The sequence below is a fragment of the Dermacentor silvarum genome, chromosome 3 (assembly GCF_013339745.2).
Source record: "Dermacentor silvarum isolate Dsil-2018 chromosome 3, BIME_Dsil_1.4, whole genome shotgun sequence".
Taxonomy (NCBI): Eukaryota; Metazoa; Arthropoda; class Arachnida; order Ixodida; family Ixodidae; genus Dermacentor; species Dermacentor silvarum.
In genome coordinates, this window is record NC_051156.1 from 3618739 (window position 1) to 3642417 (window position 23679).

At 48.0% G+C, this 23679-nt stretch overlaps 1 protein-coding gene across 2 annotated transcripts in view; it reads left to right on the top strand.

The window, feature by feature from the left end:
* Window positions 1-23679, top strand: part of LOC125943717 (uncharacterized) — a 66869-nt gene that overhangs the window by 15654 nt on the left and 27536 nt on the right. The gene's annotated exons all lie outside the window — the stretch shown is intronic.

Here is a 23679-nt window from a genome sequence, read left to right on the forward strand (position 1 = left end):
TTTCGGCGCACTGAAACCAGTGCAGTGGCGCAGCTGTTGAGGTGACTTTTGTGCTGAACAGTGGTGGCTACGAGATGGCGATGGCTACGACATGGTGCCAGAATAGCGCGCGTCGTCTGTATGGAAATAAAGCACTGCCTGAGCGGAGGTCTGTCTGCGGCGGCTGCTGTGAATCGCGCCCACGGGTCACCCACGCGCTCCCTCTCGCAATCTCCCGATTACTGAGGCAGTCCCGCTACACATTGCTCCGTTTGCAACGTGCCGCACGAAACAAATTGTCCATGCCTGCGAAATATAGCGAAATGAAAAAAAAAAGTATAGAGCTGCGCTCAAATTTCGCATTAGGAAGTATCGTGATCATCGGTGTATTTTATTTCTGTTTGTGTTTGAGATGCTGTAAAGTCAGTTATTCTTAAGGCTGAAAAAAATCACAGTGAACAAATAGTCAAACATATTTGAAAATACTAATTTGCAAGTTTGCCAGGACACAGCATGCATAATTTGGTCACTTGGGCCACGCAGCTCATCTAGAAGTCGGATGTTAAGAATGTTGAAAATCTTTATTCGCTGAATCATCCGCTCTACATGGATACGAACACTCGCTATAATGTAAGTTTCAGTCATTTCTTCTCGCGTGAAGTTTGCTCAGGTTGAAATTGCATGGTGGCATAACTAGCACATAATTTGCGTCTGCCACGTCCACACGCACACCAGGAAAACCTTTATCTGCAAGAGCAACATCACCTGGTTCTAGCAATGCAAATACGCCTGAATCAACTTTTATGAAGGCATCTGTGGCACTTCCTCCATATGCCTCTGAGAGAAACATGACTGCGCCATTAGGAGACATTCTCATTAGGAATTTTGCTGTGAACATCTTTTTGTGGGATGAATACATCAGATTCTGCGTTTCAATGGACGCAGGCCGTTCTACTACAATCTCTGTGCAGAAGGGGCGTAGCCAGGGGGGAGGGGAGTGATAGTGCTTTAGCCCCCCCCCCCTCTCCTGAAATTTTTTCCCGGCGCCGACCAAAACAACCACCAGCGCCGGGAATCATTCTGGATTTTGTCTACAATCTCTTTTTCATGCTCGAACAAACATTTCGGCACGAACGTTGTGAACTCGGGCTGGATTTCGTGGCAACGCTTGTGCACCTGGAGTCACATAACGCAAGGAGCCCCATCCGAGCACAAAGTTTCAAGGGTTTTTCGATAGCGAGCGGGCGCGTCGCGGCATCTCGCAGCGGCTGTGGAATCTACGGAGCGCATAGATTTCAATTCCGAAATTTTGTGGGTATAATGTTCTCATAAACGTTTCACGCGAAAGGTGCACTTAGATTTCCAAAGGCGTGCTTTAGATTTCGAAACTTTATGGGCTTAATGTTCGTATAAACTAGGGCCAACAAGCGCACACAGGAGCCCTCGTATTCACGCCGTTCCAGAAATGGAAGCACGCGCTCGCTATCTTCCACACACGAAAATACTAAATATCACCGTGACTGTCAGCTGGCAGCTGATAATTTTCTCCAAACATTTTCAGGAAGCGCGCCAAATGTGATCGATCAGCTGGACCAGGGCAGGCAAAGTAAAATAAGAGAGAACAGAAAAAAGTTAACACCCTTTTATTGAGACAGTTATTTTTTGTGGGCGACAAAGTCTGGCTCTCCGTGGCCATGTATAGGGACAGTGGTCCTATGGATTTAAGCAATGCCCCGGCTGGAAATACAGTATTTTCAAAGCGCTTGTTCGCATGCGAGCTGATTGTGGAGATACATATCTGAAGAACCATTTGGAAAGTTGCCCCAGTAATGCCTCGTATTTAAGCCCAGATGTACAAAACCAAATTATAGAAATTTGTGGTGAAATTATCAAAGAATGCCTAGATGCAAAAGTAAACGCTGCAGCCGCTTCTCCGTACTTGCTGACGAAACGACGTATATTGCTGGAATCGAACAGCTTACTAGAGATGGGCAAAACGGCTCACTTCAGTGAGCGGCTCGAAACGGCTCAGCTCACTGAAATGAACCGGTTCATTTGAACGGCTCACCGGTTCACTTAAACGTGTAATCTGTGTTATGCATATTATATAGTTATGTGGCTTTAAAAAAACCGATATATGCATAATTTAATAACCGTGTTATTGGTATTTTCGCTATGTTTACAGAATATTAATACATATAATTAAAGCGTGAATTTTTAGTTGTAATGAAGCTTTCTTTTCTGATATTAGGGATGAAATGCTTATGATACTGTGACAGGCAGAAGGCGACGTACATTTTTCAGAAAAAAAATATGTAACTTCATCGTCATTACAGAAGCTTGTCCGTTTTTGTGGTACTTTAAAATCAACTTTTGTAAAACTAAGAACACAAAATGATTGTACATATGTTTCAACTTTATTCATTTATTCACATACGTACGTTCGCTATAATATGAGTAAGCTGTAACGCCATGCAAAATGAATGTAGAAATCATTTCTTGAAGTACAATACAAAAATCATACGAAAGATCCACAAAACTGCCGCACGTGCCTTTCGTTTTTTTTTTTCTCTCTTGAGTGCACGCGCGATACTGGCGATCATGTCATCATACACCAGGAAAAAAAAAGAAATAAAAAAGAAATGAAGTTCTATTACAATACAACAGATCATTGGCCTCGTTTTATTGACGTGCTAATGATACACGCTCAGAAAATGCACTGAAGTGGATGTCATGGCCGACATGTTCATGACTACACTAATTAGCACAAATGAAGACCAGTGCGTAAACTGTACGTTCACCTCTTGTCGTTAAACGGACCCTAAACCACGCAGAGGTCGAAATTTAGTTGTGGTGTTGCGGTTGTGCACGAGTGTACAACGACACGTAGCTGCGGGAATTTTTCGAAATGGTGCCGTAATAGCGGAGTTACACGCGCTTGACGACCGAAAAACGGCCCTCGCTCGTTTCGCTCTTTCCTTCTCCTCATCCGCTGGTCTCCCCTCCTCGCCGAGTGCTTCTCGAAAGGTCACGTGACATACGTCATCGCCAACGCGCTTCTCAAAACACTGCATACTTCCGGTCACGTCCACGCTAGCGGCACATATACCGACGGTGAACCGTCCGCCAGTGCCGTGGAACGTCTGCCGCGCGAGATGTATCCAAAGTAGACGGAAGTTCGGCCGGCGCCCCACCGGCTGCATAATCAATGGCCCAATCGACGACCGCGAACCTGCGCGCCTCTGCCACCGGCAACGAAAACATCAGCTGCAGCCGGGAGACGACGGGCTCGGCTGTGCTCGCATCGCAGTCGACGGCGCCGCTAATATCAGCGTATTTTTCTTCTTTGTGTACGAGTATTGCGAAGAGCGATAACAACGATAAGAAGATATTGCGGCTTGTGGGCGTCGGTATTTCATTTCAAAGCGCCGTCCGTTTTAGCTTTAAAGGGAACCAGAAAAGGCCTAGCGACGATATCGGCGCCGTCGAGCGATCAGCGGTGGTGAATTTGCCGCACAAATGAGTCCCGGTCTCATTCTCTCTACGTACGGCAAGGAAATCTCGCCGTTCGCGAGCAAGAACCGCTGTCGAACAGCGACCTGCGAATGGCAAACGGCGTGCGATGAGTTACCGTGCCGGTAACGTGGACTCAGCGCTTCTCGGCTACCCGCTGTTGCTGCGGTGCCAGCCCGTGTTATGCGAAGCGTAGCGCTATAGACCCTGTGTTGCGCGCACGTCTGGAAAGGCCGACACTGTCGCACTCTGTTCGTGCAGCTAATCAGACCGCTAAGCACGACTGTGCTGGAACGCGAGCGATTTGACACTTGCGTTGCGGGCTGTAATTACCGATTCGCAAGGGCGCACAAACGAGCAACACGACGAGGAAGAGCAGAAAGCGCGCGTACCTGGTAGCAGACTAACCGGAAGTCGTAGGTTCTTGTTCAACCAATGGACATAGTTTCCGCAGTTGGCATCACCAGATTCCCCCTGCTGACATCGTGACGACCGCTGGGGATACCGGCAGGGGCGTAGCCAGAAATTTTTTTCGGGGGGGGGGGGGGGGGGTCCACCGGCCCGACCGGGGGGGGGGGGGGGGGGGCGAGCGTCTGCTTTCCTCTCCGTGACGTGATCGATAATAAATATCGGTAGTTGAAGCAGACTCTATGCAGGTATATCAAAGACATGGGACCAGTTACCTAATGAAATCTCAGTAACGTAAAAATTACTGGCGGCTACTCCACTGTACTGGAAAGAATACGCACTAGGTTTGGTTCGCGTAACGCCGTTCCTCCTTTTTTAAAAATCGTGCTGCGTGATAGCTGGGACACCCTGTATGTCATTGACGTTCTCGCCCGCAGCAACCCTTTTAATTACTCGTTCCGTAATCCCCCCCCCCCCCCCCCCCCCCCCCGCTCGCGTGTGCTTGTGGGGAAATTAAGTAAAAAGTAAAGCAAGCTCAGTAAAATACAGTAAGTACGACAGGTACAGTGGTCGTTTGGAGCAACGGTCTCTCATCGCGCCACTGAATGGACGAATCTTCGAAAACGCATCATTGAGACGACCCGCCCGATCGGAGAAGACATCATTGTTAATCTCCGTTAAGCGTAGATAGCGTCGTCCTCGTCGGGGCGAAGTGCGTTTCACAAGTCAAAGACGGCTATACACGTGAAAATGCACGTGTGACCAGGCTATACCTACTCCCATAGCAATAGCTTGTTCGCTGCGTCTTTGCGCTAGAAAACGTAAACACGCGCAAAAACGCGTAAGGCTTTTTTTTTCTCTCGAAGCTTCGTCGCCCTGCTCCCTCATACGAGAGGGTTGCATTTCCTGCGACAAGTGAATGGGCCGCTGTGTCTTCCGCTGTGTGCGAGCGTGCAGCCGTCATTTGCCTTTACGTCAACAGATTCGGAATTGTACAGAATATTTCACCGCACAGCATAGATATGGCATGTGTACGCAGTGCGTGCAACTCATTTCTGCTTCACTTACACCGGTGCAAACGGTGGTGTTGATGAGAAGCGGTGGGCCGCGTTCTGTAGCCTCACTGGCGATCCGGGCATCATGTGTAGCGACTATTACTAACTGATTGGTGTACTAGTGATGCATCAAAACTCTGGCAAAGCGGATACGCCGCAACTCTAGTCTAAAGGTCAGAGCCGTGTTCAGTGCTGGCATATTGCACACGAGCGCGGGTGTTGGCAAACAATTTCTCAGGACGCGTGAACGGCGCGAGGCGAAGATCCGACCTCACGAGACGGCGACGGCGACGGCGACGCCGACGGCAGAAATGTTGAAGTGTCATATAATTGCTATCGCAATAATATTTCACCGCAAGCATGTAATGTGTACAGTGCGTGCACTCATTTCTGACTTACACCGTGCAACAGGAAGCGGCCTTACTCACCGAATCTCGACGATTGGTGTACTAGTGATGCTAATGAACTGCTTGTTCACATATTGCAAACAATTTCTCAGCAGACGAGAACTAGCGCCTGTAACAAGAGTTTACTTACGCTCTACTGCACACAGCAGTAATCCATGCTTGTCGGCTGTCTGTTCCATGCATTCTGTTGTGAGTCGGTGGCATTTCACTGCTGGCATCAACCCCTTCGTGTGTACATTGCTGGTTTGGGATTCCACAACACAACAGAAACTACCAGCTTCCGTAATTGCTGGTTTGGGATTCAACAACACAACAGTAACTACCAGCCTTCCGTAGGGGCGCAATCGCAAACAAGAGACGTTTCGTGCGCAGACTAAGGCTACGTTCACACTTGGGAAGTGGCAAGCTTACGGAAAGGCCAAAGCGGCCGGAAAGGCCAAAGCGGCCGGAAAACTTTTCCGCGCATGTCCAAGTTGTTCACATTTGTTTTGCTACCGCCGCGGGCGCCGCTTTCGTCCACATCCATCTAGTCAGCGGACATTTGTCGGCGTGGTGGCGCTCATTATCGCATTATTTCGAGCGGTATGTTCATTCATTGGCCCACCCTTCATCAAAAGTGATCATTTTGCGCAACTTCGCGTCATCTGCGACCTTCGGTAAATTCCTCGTTGGCGTTCCGTGATTCTCCTCACACGGGCGCGGTACCGCTGAGTCACAGGTTGGTGCCTAGGCGTGATTATATTTCTTTAGTAGCTTTTATTTACAAGTTGTAATACCATTTCATCATTTCGTATTATTGTCGGCGCCTCCAGGACACCAAAGCGGCATCGGGAACAACAAAGCTAAAACCCGGGCCGGCCTTTGTGTTGGGGCTCGCCAAAGCCTGTGAGACCTACGCTCCCAATCTATCGTCGCGACGAGAAAAGCACCCCGCGACTTCCGCAACATACCGTGCACGTGCGAGGAGCGAACGAGGAGTATGTCTAACTATTGTCTGCCATGGAAGTGGAAGAAGAAATGGCTTTTATACTTCTACCTACTTGTTTTCTAGAAATGGACAATGAATAACCGGAAGACGCGGACACCTCGGAAACGGCGCTGGTGGGTTCGCCTGGCTTTGCAAAAGCGCGAGAAGTTGAGTCACGCCAAGGCTTCGTTGCCGCACCTCCGGTCGCGCGACATTGAATACTATCGCGAGTGTTGCTGACAGTACGTTTTAGTACCACTCTTGTCGTATATCAAAGGGTGGTTCTTGATCGTGTCGATCAGCATTGCAGCCCACACTTTTGGTGCCATGTTTACATGCTAGTGTAGCTTCCGGGCTAGCAGAACGACTTTCCGCCACGTTTTCGCTTCGCCATGGCGAAGAAATCGGGCTCGCCGCCTGTCTTTCTGCCTGTTCTGCCGCCTAGGCGGGTGGATTTTGCAAGATTTTGCCGCTTCCGACAGCTTGGAGAACGTAGTCTAAGATCCTGCGCGAGCGCGGCCTAACCGGCACCTGAAGGGAAGCGGCGGAAATGTATACCGGAAATTTCGACCACCTGGGGTCTTTAACGTGCACCTAAATCTAAGTAAACCGGCCTCGAGCATTTTCGCCTTCATCTAAAATGCGGCTGCCGCATTTGTTGCTACATTTGTTGCGCATTTGTTGCTTCAGAATGCGGCCGCCACATTCTCGCCCGAAACCTCAAAGAGTGTCAAAGCCTTGTGAAACACCGTGTCACTTTTTTCCAAATGCAGACATGATTCGCTGTAAATTACCAACCCGAACGGAAGCGCCCAGGAATGAAATTGTGATAGTAGCACCGGTTTCTTGAATTATGTCAGCGCGAAGCGACGAGAACAAAGGGTGGGTAAGTGGGCGGGGGAGGGGGGGGGGGTTACGGAAAAAATTTCGGGGGGGAGGTTTGAACCCCCCCAACCCCCCCCCCCCCCCCCCCTTGGCTACGCCCCTGGATACCGGAATGGCGAGGGGAGGAGAACGGCATTGTGTTTTTTTTTTTTTTTTTTTTTTTTTTTTTTTTTTTTTTGTGGCGCTCCTGCGGAGCGTAGCGCTGCAGCGTTTGGTATCGTTGATCGTGACGGCATTCTGAACTCGATGCGCGTTTACTTGAAATGTTAGAAAAATATCTGAGATTGTTTAGGGGCCCTTTAAAGACACGGAAACCATCTTCGAAGTGTTATTGGACCAGCGCACGATGTGCGATCGGTGAGAGTCGTGCGACATCGTTCGAACAGCAGCAGGCAACGAGCGCGGAGCATGCGCGGAGCATGGCATCTTTTGCCAATTAAGACTTCTTTACTTCTCTCCTCGGTGGCATCGGGTGCCACACCATATGACGCACAAAAAACCAAGGGGACTGCTGCGCACACCACACACTGCGAGCAAGTACCAGTAGCGCGAGTCGGCCCACACCGGCCACCATTCGTCGGTCAGAAATCTAAAAACATCGAAACCCAGCAAAAGACCCAGATCTGACGGAACGGTTTGGCACGGCTCATTCAAGGAGAGAGAACCGGCTTCCTCACTCCGAAAGAACCGCCGCTCACTTACTGACCACGGCTCCCTCGGTCTTCAAAAGAGCGGCCCGCTCCTCAGCGCTCAGGAGCGAGCCGGGTCTTTTGAAGAGCGAGGGAGCCGAGGCGAAAAGAGCGGCTCGCAGCTCAGGAGTGAGCCGGATCTTTTGAAGAGCGAGGGAGCCGTGGCGAAAAGAGCGGCTGGCTCCTGAGCGCTCAGGAGCGAGTCGGATCTTTTGAGCCGCTCTTTTGAAGAGCGAGTGAGCGGTGGTTCAGTAAGTGAGCGGCGGTTCTTTCGTTCTTCAGCCGAAGGCGAGGGGGTGAAGGCGACTCTTGCGAGGAAGGGGGGGAGGGCAGTTGCTTTCTCGTACCGCTAATAGATGGCGCGGAAGTCGCACCCAGCAGAAGACCCGGCTCTGACGGAACGCATCTGCGCGGCTCTCTGAACGCGAGAGAACCGGCTCCCTTTCTACAAAAGAACCGCCACTCATTTTTACTGAACGACCGCTCACTCGCTCTTTAAAAAAAGCCGCTCACAAGATCCGGCACTCTCCTGAGCGACCCATCTCTACAGCTTACTGTTTGTGCAAGGTACCTAAACAAGGATGCCAACGACATTGATGAACTGTTTTTAGGTTTTAGCACCGGAATAGATGTCCTCTCTTGTTGCGACTGGAGGTTCAATGTAAATGTGTACAACTGCTGAAAATTCTAGTCACCCTTCTATTAACCACTGTCAGCGCAGAGCAAATATTTTCAAACATGAGATTACTAAAAAAAACTAATTGCGCTCTACAATGTCGGATGAACGCATGGTTAGGCTGGCGATTTTATACGCTCACAGAGACGTCGGCATTAACCTGTCCGAAGTCATTGACTGCTTCGCATAACTTCCCCGCCGAATGAAGTTTGTATTTTAGACAGCGAAGCAGCAAAAATTAATTCAAATAAAAACTCTTTGCCTTCAGGTCCATAAACTCGTAATTACGAAAACGTATGACTGTTCATTAGCTTTTAAAACCGCAGAAATGTTCGCCATTTATTGTAACAGTTAGCATCATGATCAAAATTATTATGTGAATAAGAAAATTACGAGGACATCAATAACCAATTTTGACCGACCTTGCTCATTGAAAGCCCGGCCCACGCAGCGTTTCCCAACCAACACAGCCGGATATTGGATAGCTCAACTTGCCGCATCATCCGTGGCTTTCGTTTGTCCTTTTCTTTCCTTTTTGGCTACCTGCTTTTACTTCTTATTTGAAACAAAGCAATGTCCTTCTTTGATTTGGGGTGCGTAATGATTGTTGCCGCTGTGCAGGCAGTTAAAATAGACATTTTCGTGCTGATTTCTGCATCTTCCTCTATTATTCTACCCATATGGTGCTGTCGCGACCACCGCATGGCCCAAGTACATATCACAATTTCTGCGATCAGTTTTGTTCTTACCTTGACCGTCTGTCTTTCTCTGCGTAAAGTTTACTATCTGTGACTGCGAAACATGTTTATTTGTCTTGTTTGACACATTATTTACAGTGACGTTTGCTTAAATACGTAGATTTATTGGAGACTTATAAGTATATTTAAATATCTTGTTGCGAGGTGTTGTATATACAAGCAGAGAACTTTGTTTGCAGTGACATTTTTTTGCACTTTATCAAGTTGTATCTTCGAAATTGTATATTCCTTTCTATCTTCGCATTTCTAATGAATATTTTGCGGAACTCCTGCTGTTTATATGTACTCACTGTTGCGACTATAATCTCGGTGTAATTACAATACGCGACTGGTAACAGCTGCTCCTGCGCAATCTATTGCAACGAATGACAGCGTCATTGAGGTTTTTCTCTGGCCGTCGCATATGTACAAAAATGTAAACAAGGTTCTTGAATGACATAAGATTCATCCAAATATTTTCCCTCAACTTGTTAATTTCATGGCCTTTACGTTTTTCATATCAGTTGCATGCACTGCCTTGCCGGTTTCGAACTGATATAGTTCTAAAGTTAGCGTGATATATTCTGTACTTATTAAATAGAAAAAAACGCGGAAGCATTGATATCAGTTATTTCTGCCACAATTTTGGGGGGCATACGAATATATGTTTTGTGAAAAAAATACATTTTTTACTTGTATTCACACTGCGTAGCGTTCAATAATTCGTTTGCAGCATCTAATATACAATGAAATTGGCAATGGCAATGCAGTTATTATTCATGTATTTGATCCCTCGACAAATTCTATAAGGAGGAGGCCACAAGTTCGTACGTATCGTGGCGACCTTACAATGTTGATGCTGGTTGCCGCTTTCTGTAGGCCGGCGGGAAAATGGAATGGTTGCAACTCTGGTTCTTTTGGCCTGCTGACTTCCGATTACCGACAAAATGACGACTGCACGTCTGCCTGTCTGCCTTCGGTGCCCAAGCTCTGGATCCGTCACACGTGTTGCGGCGAAAATGTGGGATTTACTTAGAACTCGATCTTCTTGGGACTGAACGGCTCCTGCAATGATGCTACAGCAGCTAGACAAAAGCAGAGTAGCAAGCGAAATGTTTGTAGTGCGTACCGTTGTCCTCGGACCGCGCATATCCAGACTTTCCGCCGTTCGAGTTGGAGAGGCCGCGACGGGAACCGATGGCACTGAATGGCCTCGACAGCTTTAGCCATGTTTGAATAGCTGTTTCTGACCCAACAACGCAACATGTCTGTCTGGACATGGTTCCACAAGGCATTTGGGCAGCGCAGAACACAAGAGACGAAGGACCACAATAAAGGAGCGTAGCCCTGTGGGGCGCCGCAGCTAGCGGCTGCGCGCTTTCCGGAAGTCGCATGCCATTACGTTCGCGGCGCCACCAGTCCAAACTCGCCCCGAGTCCGGTCCCTCTCCCTGTTGAATAACAAACTTCAGTACCAAACACCAACAAACGGGGGACGATGAGAGAAAACACTAACACTGGCGCTATAACGGACAACAAAGAGACGTTTAATTTCATTAGCGCGCATGACGTGGCGGACTTCTACCCGCGCGCGGTGGCGCCCGGCTACATCGGGCTATTGACCCTTTTCGCGGCGATCCTGTGGGCGCTGCCATCTTTGATCATGTTGTGAGGCGTCCATTGCTTGCCTCAACTGCCTCCGTGCTTAGAATGGAGGTGTATAACGCCGATGCGGCTTAGCAAACCTGTTTCGGCAGCTATCGTAGACGGTGACTGGGTGGAAGGCACGAAGCTTTGGCCACAGCTTCAGAGAACATGTAAAAGCGCTTTCGGAGCTGATTAAGCTATGTCCAGACGGCGCGAGCAGCGTATATGGTGCTTATTCTGAAAGCGTGGCTAAATATGTATTCCAAGCTATCCAAACTCTCCGCTCATGAATTGAATCAAGATTAGTGTGCTTTGCTCTTCGCTCTTTATTTGCAAATATTTTGAAGCAGCGGCTTGTCACCTTTCTGGCTCAGTAATGTTCATCAGTCTGCCTGCCTAATCTGCCTCACGGCCTAATCACCTTATCTGCCTAATCGTGCGCTCGCGGGCGTGTTCAGTTCCTTTAGACTTGTTCTTGCTGCGCACAAGGCTTGAGACGTACCTGTCCTGTACATTGCGATACCTTGAAGCAAAGACGTATTATCGCTAGAAACTCGCTTGCTCTTGTGGACCGTCACGAAACATTCAGCTTCGACCATTCGTGCACTACCGGTGTAGTCCGTCATTTATTGGGCGTATGTAGTGCCGATATATTCAAGTGTGCGCCCAATCACTTACTCTTGACACATTGGCCAAAGAGTGGGCGTAAGTTTCCGTGCCAGTTGGGGTAGATGGGTGTAAATAACGTGCGCGAAACTTAATATGATAGGAAGCAGTGCTACTTCCTTTGTCATTGTTTAGCGAGCGGTGCTCACTCTTGCCGACATTCTGGGGTTGAAGTCCTTCCTCTCGAGGTTAACGATACAACGCTGGCGCATGCAATAAGATTTTATCCTGGAAGAAAGTCATGTATTACGAAGAGCAGGCAACACAAGCTGTCCTTATTGGCAGCGGTCCATGATCTTGGTCAAACAGATTTATTCCATTCCTTAATATGCCAATCACTGTTTTGGCAGCCACGTCCTTAATCCACAGCTCAACAGTTTGCAGCATGATTGGAACACAGTGCGTTAGCGAAAACTCGGTTGCGTTTCCGATAGCTGATCGCACAGAAACACGGTAGAAGCGGTAATGGCTTCGTATTTGTGCTCTGTCGCTGAGGCCACGCACGGCAAGAAAAGTCCCTTGATAATTTGAACGTACCGACATGCTGTGAACTCTGCCGCCTCGCCGAATACCCTCGCACGCCCTCCTCTTCCGCCTCTCGAATCGGAGCTTTTCTGAGCTATGATTGGCCCCCAGGCTATCACCCGGGAAAGGTGCGCGAAATGACGCTTTGCTTGTGTTTTCATTTTTAGTCGGCGCATTAGCAGGCCGCCTCCCTCTGTTGCGAGTCAAGCTCCGTCGGGGTACGAGGGGTACGCTCTGACTCTTGAAGGTCTGCTTTTTATATGGTTTTTGTTGTGCCCGGGTGCACACAGCAAGTGCGGAAGCAAGACTATTGGGATGCGCGCTGCCTTATCCCGAATACGGTAGAATATTGGAATCCTTCCTATTGATGCTGTTGCGTATGGTTGTAAGGCAGTGCGTGTCCCCAGCCAGTGTTCCACAAGTTTCTTCTACAACTGCGTTTTACCTAACACCATTTATTTCCCTACGTCTTTCTTTATTTTCCCGTACATTTTTCGTGCGAAGCCTAAGGAGGCACCTAAAATAAAAATTGCACCTGAGCAGTTGTGAGTGGTCGTTTTATTGAGGCTGTGTAATCGATGCTCCAGACCGGTACTCTGAATTCGAAATTTGTTTTGGCAGCGCTGGATATTGTGGACCAGTACCTGAACAAACAGGCAAAATGTCATAAATCTGCAGCTCTCTCTCGGCCGGTGCTCCCCGCAGAGGCGTCTGCGTAATCTGGCGTTTGGTGTGTTGCGACACCACGGACCCGAGCGCATGAGGGTTGGACCCTGCCGTATGTGGCCGTGCGTGGCTTAGCCGTGTCTGGTGAAAGGGGGATCCTGGGGGTTGAGCCAATGCCGGGTGTTCAGACTTTTAAGCCCCCCCGGCGGAGGCAACACACCTCTTCGGCCTGTGCTTCACACAGACGGCACTCATGGGCTGACCCACCCAGGGAAAATCGGCGGTCGCCTTTTCCTATCCCCCTCTCCAACCTTTTGCTTTCCTGTTGTGGAGAGTCTCAAGCGGAGCCTCCCTGAAGATAAGGAAGAAGACGACCAAGACTGGGGCTGGCGGCACAGAGGAAGAAGAAGTTCATTAAAATGGCGGACTAAACAGACCATTTCATTATTACTTCCTTACATTTTTGGCGCAGCCGCTACAACCTGAAGCTGATGTGGGTCCAGATTGGAACCGGCCGACACCATGATGGACGCGGATACGTCCAGAGCTACCAGATCGACGGTGAAGAGCCAGTCAGCTTGGAACCTGGAGCCTGCTCAACGGAGTTCCTTGCTTGGGTCGCGACCAAGTCGTGTACAACTGTGGCCGGACTTCTTGAGCAAGGTGCCGTGAAGATTTTTGTCAAGATGGAAGAGTACATTAAGTTTTTCCAACCAGCTCACCTAAGGGGTGCTATAGATCGTCAACCAGACTTCACCGCAGTAATTCTGCAGCTCATTCAGACTCAACGCGAACAGTTAGAAACCCAGACACAATTGATGTCTGCTATGGCACAAGCGATGCAGCGCAAGAATTATCAGCGAGGTGACACCGTAAAACCAGACATGTTCGATGGCACATCAGCAGTTCCAACTTCGTGGCTCGACTTTTATGAGTACGCTTGTGTGCAGAACCAGTGGGTGACTGACGACGACAAGATATTTAACCTACGCTTCTTTCTATATGGTACTGCAAGGAAGTGGTACGACATTCGGATTGTGGAACAGGTTCGCGAGAAGTGGAGTGAATGGAAGAAGAGCCTGCTGTCCTGCTTTGCTGTAAATGTAGTCCAGCAGTGGGATAAGGCAATAACGTATAAGCACATTAGTGGCAGTCTCCGTGACTATTATTTAGAAAAAAGGAGGCTACTTCATCTCACCGATCCCAGTTTACCAGAAACATCAGTCGTACCTCTTATGTTGCTTGGTATGAGTAGAGTGTGTCGAACACAACTACAGGCCCGACAGGTCAAGACTGCAGAAGACATTCTTTGCTGTCTAAAAGACATCGTAGAAACCACATCATGCGGCAGTCAGCGTGGAAACCTCGCCATCAGACAGCCAAACAGCTATCGCATAACTCCACCAAACGAACTGCATAGGCCTAAACGTCTAAGTGTGGAACCGCCTAATATACAGAACCATGGTGCATCTAAGCGACCCGCAGTTCCTGAAAAATATGCGACTGTATATCTGATGAAGAACAACATTCTCCGTGCGAGAATGATAGTAAATAGAAAGGAAGTAGATGTTCTTGTGGACACAGGCGCGTCCGTGAGCTTGATAAACTCAAGTTTGGTGGAGAAAAGTCAAGTCCGCAAAGACAAGCTTATTCAGGTGCGCAGTTATGATGGAAAGTCCAGGCTCCTAGAGGACTGGGCAACAATTCCAATTGAATTTAAAGGTGTTACTATGCCTATTGACGCAATAGTAATGAACGACGTCGAATTCATGTTCCTATTGTCAAGGCCGGATATGAAGCTTTGAGGGTAAACATCTCTTGGCAGGACGAACTGACTATCGATCACGAGCGAGATGAAGATAGCAGCGGAACAAGTGGAAGTCTCCGAGTTGTGAAAACGTCAGAGGATGTTCCCAGTACTTACCCAGAACTGGTATGCATTGGGCCTTACCCTCCTGCAACGTCGTTTATTGAAGTACCATTTACCCTACGAGAGACAAATGTTGTCCGTAAGAAACCTTACAGGCTATCGCACGAGAAAAAGATGTGGCTGAAGAAGGAACTGCAGCAGATGCTTGCAGCGGGAATTATCAGACCGTCAACTTCGGCCTATGCTTCCCCCATTACAATAGTGCCAAAGGAAGATGGAACATTCAGGCTTTGTACAGATTATCGTTTGATTAATAAGCAAACAGACCTGTTTCCGTTTCCTATGCCACGCATTGATGACATTATTAATGAAACCGGGGGCTGTCACTGGTTCTCAAGAATTGACCTTTGTAAAGGGTATTGGCAGATACCACTTCAGGAAGAGTACAAGAAATACACAGCTTTTGTGACCCCATTTGATATCTATGAATATAATAGGCTCCCATTTGGCTGGAAAAATTCAGGGGCATGGTTCCAGAAAATGATGAACACTGTGTTGGAACCTCTGACTGGCAAATGCTGCAATGTGTATGTCGACGACATTATTGTCTACTCTCGAACAAAAGACGAACACGAGCTGCATTTATCACAAGTTCTGAATGCTTTGGCAAAAGCAAAGCTGAAGATCAATTTTAAAAAGAGTGAGTTTTTCAAGACATCAGTGATTTTTCTAGGAAGGACATTTGATGGTCATACAAAGAGTACGAAGGAAGAGTCAGTGCAGAGGATTAAAACTTTGACGAAACCTCATGACTTGCACTCTTTGAGGGTTTTCCTTGGCCTAGCTGGACATTTTAGGGCCTTCATTAAGGACTTTGCCACAAAAACAAGGTGTTTGACAGCATTAACCCAAAAAGACACACCGTTCATTTGGAGCAAAGAATGCGAAGACATTTATCAAGAACTAGTGAAAACAATATCGTCGGATCCTGTCCTAGTACTCCCAGACTTCAAGAAACCTTTTGAGTTGTGTACTGACGCATCCCTATATGGAACCGGCGCAGTCCTCTATCAACGAGATGCCAGTAAACCACCGGGACGCCAGCTGAATGTAATTGGATATTACTCATACACCTTCAGCAAATCGGAAATAAACTACAACACCACGGAAAAAGAGGCATTGGCCGTCGTCATGGCATTGCGGTATTTTCGCACTTACCTCGAAGGTCAACACTTTAACTTGTTTACGGACAACCAAGCTTTGACTTATTTGCTCAACATTACTCAACCGAAGGGAAGGATTGCTCGTTGGGTCAGCGAAATCCAGCAGTTCGCGTTCGACGTGGTTCACCGTCCTGGAAAGAAGCTCCCCGACGCGGACGCTTTATCAAGATTGCATATTCCGGAGACTGAAATAATTAAAACTCTGCATGTAGCAAGTATTTGGGAAGACACCGAAGATATTGTGTTGAAGGATGGAAAGTTCGAGGTACCAGAAACAGATCGCCAGAAGATTTTGAAGCTTTATCACGACAGTCCCGACTCGGGAGGGCACGACTGTTTTTGGAGAACATATATGAAGGTACAGCAACGTTTCACGTGGAGAAATATGAAAAATGACGTACATGAATATGTAAAGACTTGCCATGATTGCCAAGTGCGAAAAGCAAAATATAGGCCTAAAGGAAAAGAAATGACCATACCTGTGTACTCCAATGTGCCATTTGAAGTTGTGCACCTCGACTTTGCCGAGCTTAAAAAGAAAGGGGAAGGAGTGCGTAAGACGCAAGCTTTTCTGGTTGCTATTGACCAATGTACACGGATGGCAGCGGCGAAACCAGGGAACGAAGACTCCAACGCTGTCATTTCCCTTATGCAACGGGAAATGTTTAAGAATACTAAAGTCATTGTCAGCGACAACGGTCCAGCATTCAAAAGCCAAAGGCTAAGAGCTTGGGCAGAGGAAAGGGGGATCACCCTACGGTTCACTACGCCATACCATCCTGAGGGTAACGCTCTGGCTGAGCGATTAATTCGTGATTTGAAGACATACATTACCCTTTATCCAAATTTTCCTGGCGGCTGGAAATGCGCTCTGGAAGCTGCTGTCCAGCATCACAACCGCTCCTATACGGCTGGCCTTGGTTGCACACCCCATTTTGCTGCCTGTGGGACCAGCCCATGGCTACCCGCGGATCATCGTCTGGGAATAGCATGCAAGATATTTCTACAAGAACGTGCCAAGACAAAAGACCAACAGCAGCAGTACAAGCTATCAATGAAAAAATGTTACGACAGTAAACATGGGTCTAAAATTTCAGACATCGAACCAGGACACTTAGTCCTTGTACGCAAAGGGCTGGACGGCTCGAAGTCGCCATTCATCGGCCCCTACATGGTGACCAAAACGGTAAAACAACAAGGCGTTCTGAAGGCCATTTATTACGAAGCACCAGGGGAGAAGATTGAATCCAGCGCCATTGGAAATGTGATTCCGTATTACCCCAGGAGGGGAGACAATCAAAGCCGTGGAGGGTGTGGAGAGCCTGAAGCGGAACCTCCCTGAAGATAAGGAAGAAGACGACCGAGACTGGGGCTGGCGGCACAGAGGAAGACGAAGTTAATTAAAATGGCGGACTAAACAGACCGTTTCATTATTACTTCCTTACACCTGTCTCCTTTCTTTTGCTATCCTATCATCTCTTCTCTTCTGCCACTTCTTAATTTTCATAGGCGGCTTGGGTTAACCTTGTGTATGTGCCCTCCGTTGGGTATAATGTATTAGGTTATAGTGGCAATGTACGGGTGGCGCCTGCAACCTTACGCGTTATGCGCTGCAGCGTCCCCTAGTTGGGCTCAGTGGTGGGTTGTTGCCATTGCTGCCTAAATAAATAAACCACTATGGGAACACCACCTTTTCCCCGCACACTTGATCGTCACCCTCTAAAGAGGGGACGCACCGATGAACTTAGCCTATCTTTCAACCCACGATAAGATAACTATCCACAATACCATGTTCTACACAGTAAGAACTCTGAAAAACCAGCCAGATCCATTTTTCCATTCATAGTTGCCAAATATTTGACCGAAGCTTTAGGGTAAGGTTACAAAATGATCAAAATGGCTAGCGGGGACCTTCTTCTTGAGCTCCCTCAGAAAGATCAGTACGAGAAACTCGGCAGTCTTGTCTGCAACATACCAATTTCCGTATCACCACACCGATCAATGAATAGCTCACGCGGAGTCGTATCAGAAGCAGACCTTCTTGAATTATCGGAAGCTGAAGGGTTATCGGAAGGGTGGAAACATCAAAATGTCCCCAATGTACAACGTATCATCATCAGACGGGACAACAAAGAAATCCCCACCAAACATCGTGTCCTAACATTTGGATCTAGCGTTCTGCCTGAAACCATCGAAACAGAATACAATAAGTTAACTGTCCGACCATATGTCCCCAACTCTAGGCGGTGTTTCCAATGCCAAAGATTCGGCCATGGCTCGCAGAGCTGTCGTGGTCAAATAACTCGTGCAAGGTGTGGAGTCCAGGGCCACTCCACCGACAACTGTAGTGCACTCCTCACTGTGTGAACTGCAGTGGTGACCACGCAGCCTACTCACGTTCCTGTCCAAAGTGGAAATAAGAAAAGGACATAACCTCCCTAAAAGTAAAGAAAATACTTATTTCAAGGAAGCCCGTAAGAGGTGCTCACTTTACCACAGCTCACCTTATGCTGCTGCGGCGCGTCGAGGGGCAGCGTCGCAGCGGCCACTGCCACCTACCAAGCCCGCGTGCAGCCAGCTGTCGCTTATGGCTCCTACCCCCGGGGTGGAAGGAGCTAATTAAGCCTATTCCACCCAACCAGCAAACAGGCCCGGTTACCTACCCTAGGGTTGCCGGCAGCACAACAGTCCTTGGTGGCAGCCTGCGCTACGCGTAGCGAACCCGCAGGCCCGCCAGCAGCTCCCACGGTGGGTGCAGTCAAGGCTGCCTCACCCTCACCGGCCCCTGCTAGCGCTGGCAACAGCCGGTGCAGCTCAGGTCTAAAGGCAGCCCCATCGACCTCCGGGCTGGTGGGCGGAAATGTCTCGTCCTTCGCGGCGAGATTTTCTCGCGAAACTTCTCGCTCGCAAGAGCGCATGTCTGGCGCCTCACAAGAGGCAATGGACACTAAACCCATCCCGACGGTGCACTAAGCACCTAAGGAGCGGCGAGGCTAACTTCGACCGCTTCAGAAAGGACAAATCTCTAGTTACGGGGGCCTGGAAAGGGCTCCGTAATCTAAAGCAATACTTCTTTTTAGTACACACAGCACCAATTTACTTTCATTATGGATGCACAAATCATACAATAAAACGTCAGAGGCCTTCTTAGGGACCTCGACGATGTCCAAGAACTTCTTTACCAACACAATCTAGAAGTGCTGTGCGTACAGGAAATGTACTTAATATCAAAAGATACAAACTTTCTCCGACAGTATGTTACGTTTCGTAAAGATCGCGATGATGCTTTCGCATCATCAGGTGGTGTTGTCATTGTAATCCACAAAAGCATAGCTTGTCAACGTTTGAAGCTAGAAACGCCCCTTGAAGCAGTGGCAGATCGACTTGTTCTTCTAAACAAACTCATGACCATTTTCTCGCTTTACATACCCCCACATCACCACTCACACAAACATGAATTTCAGTCCTTTATAGACGAATTGCCAGAACCCTTTCTTGTTCTTGGCGATTTCAATGCGCACATCAGTCTGTGGGGCGACTCTCGTATCGATGAGCGAGGTCGTCTTGTTGAACAATTTCTTTTCTCCTCTGGTGCGCGTCTCCTGAATAAAAATGAACCTACATTTTACTGTCTCGCAAACAGAACCTTTTCTTGGATTCATCTTAGCACAGCTCCCCCGTCTTTATTGTCTGAACTTGAATGGGAAGTTATAAAAAACTCATACGGGAGCGACGATTTCCCAATATTGCGGAGAGCAACAAGACAATACGAATCTCCACGACATACTCCCCGGTGGAAGGTCGATGCAGCAGACTGGGAGAAATTCCAAACACTTACCAGTACGATCTCTTGGACTGACTTGTCCTCGCTCGAAATTGATGGTGCCGTCGAGTATTTTTATAACTTTAAAATTGATGCAGCTTTTAAGTGTATCCCCCAAACAAGTGGACATTCTAGCAAACGCCGTGTTCCGTGGTGGATCGAACAATGCCGGAACGCGCGTAGGCAGCAGAACAAAGCATGGAGGCAGCTTCACGGTTCTCCTACTGCTGAAAACCTTGTCAATTTCAAGAAAATCGAGTCCCAAGGTAGCAGAACACGCAGACAAGCAGGAGAGACAGCTGGCAAATATTTTTATCAAGTATCAACTCGTACACAGATGAGGCCAAGGTTTGGAACAGGGTCAATAGAGTAAGAGGACGACAAACACATCCACCTCCCTGGTACACACGCAGGGAGACAGCCTGGAGGACCAAGCGAACCATCTGGGTGCACATATTGAACATCTTTCCACTTCATCACACTATTCTCCAGCATTTAAAAGATACAAATCAGCAATAGAAAAACAAAAAACTAGACCGAAAGAGCACTGGGAACGAGCGGTATAACCTACCTTTCTCCCTAGCAGAGCTGCATGCATCACTCATCTGCTGCAAGCAATCTGCCCCAGGCTCTGACCGCATACTATACAAATGTTGAAGAACCTGCCCTCTGAAACGAAGAAAACCCTTATCTGTCTGTATAACTCTATGTGGACCTCCGGCGAGATCCCTCTGCCTGGAAAGAGGCCATAGTGATCCCTATCCTGAAGCAGGACAATGATCCATCGTCGGTATCGAGTTACCGGCCCATAGCTCTAACAAGCTGCCTCTGCAAAGCTTTCGAGTAAATGATAAACCGCCGTCTGACAAATCTCCTAGGATCAAACAAGCTGTTTGACCCATACCAACGTGGGTTTCGCGATGGCCGATCCACCACTGACCATTTGATACGTATTAATTAAGGCACAGATACGTGAAGCTTTTGTTCAGAGTTCTTTCTGTCTGTATTCCTAGACACGGAAAAGGCCTACGACACCACATGGTGGTTAGGAATACTGAGAGACCTCTACCACTTTGGTATACGTGGTAATATGTTAAATGTGATAGGAAGTTATCTGCTGAATCGCACATTCCGTGTTCGAGTTGGCAATGCTTTATCACGAACTTTTGTGAAGGAAACAGGAGTGCCACAGGGTGGGGTACTCAGTTGCACTCCCTTTATTATAAAAATGAATTCCTCGCGTCTATGCATCCCACGCAACATGCTTTGTTCAACGCACGTCGATGATGTACAGATTGTATTTAAATGGTGCAACTCTGTGAGCGGCAGGTTCAGCTTGGTCTGAACAATGTGGCTAAATGGGCAGACGAGAATGGGTTTTGTCTAAATCCACTAAAGACCAGCTGCGTACTTTTTTCTAGAAAGAGAGGACTGTACCCGGACCCTGACATTGATCTACAGTGACAGCGTCTACCTGTACAAACATAACATAGATTCTTAAGCATAATTCTTGACACAAAGCAAAGATTTATACCACACCTCAAACATCTAAAAACAAGTGTATGAAAACAATGAATATTTTAAAAGTGTTGTCACGCACTACATGGGGTATATAGTGACAAAAAGGGTCTGTTAAATTTCGGTAAAAGCGTCATTCGAACACACCTAGACTACGGGGCTATAGTTTATCTGTCAGCTACCCCAACCACGTTGAAGATGCTGGACCCCGTCCACCATCTAGGTATTCGTTTGTCTACAGGTGCCTTTAGGACAAGCCCTGTAGAAAGCCTTTACGTGGAATCCAGTGAGTGCCCACTTCACTTGCAGAGGACCTACACAGCTTTCATGTATTTCCTTAGAGTGAACGCAAACAGCAAAGCTCCCTCATATCCACCGTAAATGATTTGTCCAGCTCCCATCACTTTCATAACCGACCTGCAGTAAGAAAGCCCTTCTCGTTGCGTGTGAGAAGTCTGGAGGAGGAAATGGATGCCCCACTCTTTGAACATCGTCTAATGACACCTACAATACAGGTATCAATGTGGCAGTGGCAGATTGTAGACTGTGATTTGTCTTTTTACAGCTTACGAAGCACGCTCCAGTTACACACATTCAAATGCACTTCCTTGAACTGCAACATAAATGCTCCTGTCCGGAATTTTACACCAATGCATCAAAGTCTGCATCGCTGGCGTCTCTTATGCAGCAGTTGGCTCATCATTTTCGGATCCCGGCGCCCTGCAAAGTCTGCATCGCTGGCGTCTCTTATGCAGCAGTTGGCTCATCATTTTCGGATCCCGACGCCCTGCAACCCCAAACGATCATTTTCACAGCAGAGGCTTATGCAATACTGTCGGCTTTTAAACACATCAATGAATTGAAAATACCAAAGACAATCATCTACACAGACTCGCTGAGCGTAGTAAAAGCTTTAAGATCTCTTAAAAGACACAAAAATCCTTTAATAGTATCGCTTTATTCACTTTTATGTATTATTTATGCGTCCGGGCAGCATGTTCGAGTGAAATGGGTGCCCGGACACCGAGACATCGAGGGAAATGTACTGGCAGACCAGCTTGCCACATTCGAGGCAAAAGCTGGCAACACATTTATGCCCGTACCTGTTCTCGATATGCAGCCATATCTATGCAAGAGACTTCGAGTCCACTGGCAATGTTTGTGGGACGCCCAGACTCATAACAAACTTTATTTAATTAAGCCTCGCTTAGGGAACTGGCCATCGATCACGAAATCTAGAAGAAATGATGTCCTACTCTGTAGGCTCAGAATAGGACACACTTAAGGCACGCACAATCACCTGTTGTCTGGAGGCGAACCCCCGACCTGTACTAGATGTGGGGAGGTACTTACTGTGCTTCACATCCTAGTACAGTGTTCACTAATAGAACCTGAAAGAAAAAAGCACTTTGTTCAAGCCTATAGAGAGAATATACCCCTTCACCCAGCGATGTTTTTGCATAATGACCCTGTATTTCAGCAGGATTCAGTTTTAGCCTTTTTAAATGACATCGAGGTTTGCAAGTTCTTCGCCAGAGAGATTCGTAGCGGCATGCTCTACCAGAGGATGCTGCTGCGGCAGTATATTTGAAGTGCACTCTCCTCCAAGCCCTTGATTCTAAGGGTCTCTGTAAGACAGTAGTGCCTTGTATCGCCTATAACTATTTTATACTGTGTTATGTTACATAATTATATTCATTGCGCCCTTATCACGTAGTTGTCATGATCTTAATAACTTTGTCTTTTACGCACCTTCAGTGCGCATGATTTTAGGCTCCTTTACAGCCACGCTACACCTACCCACTGTCACTGATCACACCATTGCTCACTAGTACACCACGTCTTGGCGCTCTTTGGCCATAGCTGGCCTTGCGCCAGAAAACAATATATATATCATAATCTTTAGACAGCCCTTTGGTGATGTCGACCGCTCGGATGTGCACCCAGTCTTAGCGATGTCAATTTAGGGTTTCCTCGGCTGTTTGAGACGCGGGCGCGGAGCAGGCGCCTACTAGCCCCTCCGACATGGGGTGCGACTTTTTTCACACAAATCCATGCAGGGGCGGCCGCCTTGCCTGGATGACGTATCGCCATTGTCTTTTTAAAGGCGAAGCATTTCTGGCCGGCGGCTCTGTCAGTTGTCCCGCGTCCCACACCCCAACAGCGCATGCGCGTCCCCTCTCTCCTCTCTCCTACGCTCCCCCCCTTCTATACTCTAGGAATCCTGTACGGAGCGGCCCCGCGTGCCACACCCCCACAGCATGCGCGTACCCGCACCTCTCTCCTATGCTCCCCCCCCCCTTTCTTTGCTCTAGGAATCCGGAGCGGCGCGCTCAAAAGGTGTTCGATAGATAGCTGATTAAATGATAAGTAGTGTGAGTTCAGTGATTCGAGGGCAAGGGTCTCTGAAGCTGTATCTTGAGTAT